This window comes from Danio rerio, chromosome 15, assembly GCF_049306965.1.
Source record: "Danio rerio strain Tuebingen ecotype United States chromosome 15, GRCz12tu, whole genome shotgun sequence".
In the NCBI taxonomy this organism is placed as follows: domain Eukaryota; kingdom Metazoa; phylum Chordata; class Actinopteri; order Cypriniformes; family Danionidae; genus Danio; species Danio rerio.
The window spans coordinates 21,767,346-21,772,865 of record NC_133190.1 but is presented as its reverse complement, the minus strand read 5'-3'; positions in this window follow the sequence as shown (position 1 = coordinate 21,772,865).

Genomic DNA, 5,520 nt, shown 5'->3' with positions numbered 1-5,520 from the left:
CTTAAGGCCTTTATTAATCTGGGGTCACTACAGCGGAATGAACCACCAACTTATCCAGCGTATGTTTTACGTAGCGGATGCCCTTCAAGCTGCTACCCATCACTGGGAAACATCCATACACTCTCATTCACACTCATACACTACAGACAATCTAGCTTACCCAATTCACCTATGGCTCACGTCTTTGGACTGTGGGGGGAAACCGGAGCACCCGGAGGGAACACGGGAGGAACATACAAACTCCACACAGAAATGCCAACTGACCAAGCTGAGGCTCGATCCAGCAACCTTCTTGCTGTAAAGCGACAGTGCTACACACTGTGCTGCCCAACTTACCTGATATAATCAAAAAATACAGCAAAAAAATTACAAATACTTCCCTTAGACCTTAACTGAACCAAGAAACAGGAAAATAAATAAAATAAACAGCAAAATAAATGGCACTTTGCCCCTAGATCACTCAGTTTACTGCTTCATAATACAAGAATGGGTGTTACAGTAGGCCTGTAGCCAGCCTGGTGAAAAGGGTGTTTTTTTTTCATAAAAAATTTCAGTTTCTATTTAACTATGAGATTTAAATACTGAATTTTAGTGATTTTTTATTTTTATTTTCTTACTGGATTAACTAGATGTCATCATAACCACACTTTTTGATGTACTAAAAATATTTCCTAAAAAACTGCAATAAAAAAAACAAGATTCATTTTAAAAATATAAATTTATTGCATCAAATACAATTAGGGAAAAATAGGAATCTGTTAAAGTAAGAAAACTAAAGCCCAATATCATTTATTAGACAGAAAACAAACTGGCCAGCACATGCAACTGCCCTCAGTCACAATTTGGCCATTTCAATAAAAAAATAAAATAATATTTAATATTTAAACAATTATAATGAATTCTGCTGAATTTTTCCAGTCTCTTTGGTAAAAAATGTACATTTGAAAATTCCTGGATATCAACAATAGCCAAAATAGATTCAAATAAATTTAATATGGAGCTTCACATCTTTTTATTGCTCATTTTTATTTCAGAAACAAGGTCCAAGATTTTGAATAAAGTTACCAGTAAAATGTTTTCTCTGTTTAAAAACAATACAGTAGTGAAAGAAGACTTCTCTTACATCAGATTATAGTCCCACCGAAGCAACAGCCGACTGAGGATTCCGTTTGGTCTTAAAGCCTTTTTCGATGGGTTATTTTTGTTATTTATGATGGCATAGCAGTCAAAATAGGACAAATGAGCTCATGTATGGGACAAATTCTGGACCTTTGTCGGTGAGGGGTGGGTCTTCTGAACCCCCCTGGGCCCTGGCTGCAGGCCTGAAAAGTTAGAACATGTTTTGTGCTAGTAAACATGTTTTTATAAGAAACATGTTTTTTTGTATTCTTTAGAATTGTCATAATTCATATTTATGCAAATGACTTCCCTCCCTGATCGTCGTTAACAGCACACACACACCTTCAATAGACAGCAATAGCAATTTAATATATACATCAATTATGGAAATTCAAATGTGACCATTCAGTGGGTTATGTCACGTGAGTCCCGAGATTCCAATTACTGGCCATAGTTATTTAAAATGACACTTTATCACAATATATATTAAATATAAATATAATTATGTTAATTATATAATAAATATATTATATATTATTAAATTACATTAAAAAATTAAATGACAAATTCTGAACCTTTGGCCGTGGGGGGTGGATCTTTCGAACCACCTGAACCCCTCCTGGCTACTGGCATGCATAGGCGTTCTGGTCTAATAAAGGAGGCATGTTGAGGTGCATTGCTGGCATATTGCTTTTTTGAGAAACTATAATAAACTGTTCAACAGACCAGAACAAACTGGTCCTAAGTCCAGCGCAGAGCGCGTTAGCTGTGCGCCTTGCTTACACATTGCTTAATACAGACAGGATGTACAGCAATACGCAGATATCTTTACATATGAAAAAGAATGAAAATATTAAGGATATATATATATATATATATATATATATATATATATATATATATATATATATATATATAGGAAATAAATATAAAGGATTAAAATATTACAAAACATATTATTTTCTAGCCTTCATAAATATAAAAACCATACTTTCATGCCTTCTTCATCTCGGGAGGCTTTTTCAGTTTATTCATGACAATTTGCTTTTGTATAATGTTATTATTATTAGCAGTATTATTTATTATATCCATATTTATATTTGTTTTATTAAAAACAAGCTTAGATTTGCCCACCTTTGAGACCATATGGGGCACAGCATGTGTATTTAGATATAACTCAAATTTTTGAACACACTGCGTTATTATTGTTCATTTCTTCGTTTGCTAGAAATTAGAACTGAATTTAGAAATAGTTTTAAAACAAATCTTTGTGCTTAACAAACGAAATAATTATGTATGCTAATGGATGTCTGTGCGTACAACACATTTCTCTATTCATGAGAGTGAAAGTGAAAGTAAACAATGAGGAGGCTCATCTCTCATTCTCGCGCTGCAGATGCTCTGTTTAACTGTTTTCTCTCTAGTGAAGCATTCAGTTTTTTCACTTTCAAAATCAGCCATGTAAATAGCAAATGCGCTATGGCGTGACGCAACTGACTCTTAAAGGGAATGGGAGATGAGACTCTGATTGGTTTATTCTCAAAGCACACCTATAACTCATTGAGAGAATAAGCTCAACCCTTTTAGACCATGCGCCACAGCGCAAAGCGGATTTTTCCATCCTTAAAATAGCAAAAGTAGATTCCGACACGCCCTTAATGCTTTTGCAATAAACTCGCAAGTGAGTGTTCAGAACTTATAATCGCAAGACACGAACTAAATTAAAGTCTGAAATTGGGAAACAGTATTGATGTGATAGTTTAATATAAGAATGTCTTTATTATTAAATAACAATAAAAGGAAACCGATTACATGAGCATATTATTTGTATACATACATGTTCACTTCCTTTTACTGTACCTGAGAATGTTATAATCTAAGCATTATATAATGGATTATTTATTGATAGTACAAGGGTGTAGTGGCAGAGAGAACTGAACATCTCGGTGGTGTTGCTATTCAGAAAGTATTTCATCATTAATAACGTGTTTTCACATCACACAGATCACACATTACAGATAATACAAAAATAATTGGTTTAACAGCTTAACATCTGACACTTTTCTTATTATAACATACACTGCAAATAAATCGTAATATTTGTATTGTTTTACAGTTAAAAACGTAACATTCATGTGCCAAGTTGTAAGATTTGTTTTCCTGAATTGTTTATTGTTCTTACATTTGCTAATAATATTTGGCTTATTTTTAACAACAGAGATGCCCAAACTAGGGCCCGTGGGCTAAAGTTGGCCCATGGTAACCTTTGATTTAGCCCGTCATCCCAACTGAGAAGAGAGTGAGAATGATGGGAATCCTTTTGAGACTGTCAATTTATCTGATTAATCATTAATTAATCAAATTTTGTTTAAATGTACATACTGTCACCTAAATATGCAGGCTTTGCAAGTCAAAAGTAACACATTCTGCTTGACTAGTGTGTTCAGCATTGAACTCCTCCGTGTCCTCTGTGTCATAAATGTAATTGTTTATGTTTTTAATGCAATATGTTATCATTTAAAAAGTTATACTGCTGTTATAGGATTTAAAGTAATGTTTTCTATTTATTTTGAAATATTACTAAATAAATTACTTAATGACCCATTGCAATTTTAATGTAATATAGTTTGGTTTACCTTATGCCCATGGCTCTCAATAATATTTGGTTTTTGGCCCTGCATATGAAAAAAGTTTGGGTACCCCTGCTTTAGAACAATGAACAAACAAACAAACAAACAAACAAACAAATGGCAATACTATACAGTAAGGTTTTATTTTTTAACATGAGTAGTATTTAATAAATATTAATGTTGATTTCCAATTTATTATTACATTGCTTTAAAAAATTCTGGGTAAAGATTAATCACATTTAAAATAAAGGTTTGTTTTGACATAATATATGTTTTTGTATTTAAATATACATACACACAGTTGAAGTCAGAATTATTAGCCCCCCTTTGATTGATTTTTTTTTATATATATAATAAAACCAGTTTTTAATTTTTAAAAACCATTTTAAGGTCAAAACTATTAGCCCCTTTAAGCTATATATTTTTTCTACAGTCTACAGAAAAAACCATCGTCATACAATAACTTGCCTAATTTTACTAACCTGCCTAGTTAACCTAATTAACCTAGTTAAGCCTTTAAATGTTACTTTAAGCTGTATAAAAGTTTCTTGAAAAATATCTTGTAAAAGAATATTGACTATCATCATGGCAAAGATAAAATAAATTAGTTATTAGGAATGACTTAAACTATTATGTTTAAAATTTGTTAAAAAATCTTCTCTCCATTAAACAGAAATTGGGTAAAAAATAAACAAGGGGGCTAATATTTCAGGGTGGGCTAATAATTCTGATAATTCTTCAACTGTACATAAAATCAAAACTATACACAACAATTTTGTTACATAAATATTTAAATTTATACCTAATTTGTATCATACACATATGTTTTACATCTAAATATAAATAAACATTTTCTCAAATATATGCATGCATGTGTGTATTTAATTACATAATAAATGTACATAGCATTCAGAAACTTTTATTTTGGATGCAATTAATCGAGATTATTTTTTACCCAGCACATACATATATATATATATATATATATATATATATATATATATATATATATATATATATATATATATATATATATATATATATATATATATATATATATATATATATATATATATATATATATATATATATATAATAATATAATATAATATAACATGGAAAAATATATATAGCAAATAAACAATTGTCTTTTAATAATCTAACATTAATAAGGATGAACAAATATTTTGCTGCTAGTTATTGTTAACAAATGTTATCAAATGAGACCTAATAATAATAATAATTTCTGGTTAAGATTTGTTTGCAGTGTAACTTAAATATCAAGGACATAGTGTACATTCAACATTTACCATAGCTGGAATGTCAGGTATTTCATACTATTGTATTTTTGAAGTCAAATACAGAATCATTTGAAAACATTGTGGCAGAGCATTACATGGGTTCATTTCTGACCAATTAACTACAGTTAAAATGCTATAATACTTTACTATAAAGAAAAGGTTACATTAAAATGTCTTGCCATCAAATACTCTGAATAATATTCATAAGCACTTTGTTAAATTATACTGTCTTTACATTTGCTTACATACTTAAATATAAAGTATCTGGCCCTTTATTTTGCATAGGCTTATCCATTATATTTGCCTATTTGTTGGATGTAACTATTAAGATGGCATATGAGGTTCAATAACCGAACCAAGGCTGTTTTTCATGAACAGTTTTGAAAATAGTTTTTGACAGTGGGACATGCCAAGAGGAAGACAAATATATTCTCATAGTGCCTCAAAATAATTATAAAATTGAAAGAAAA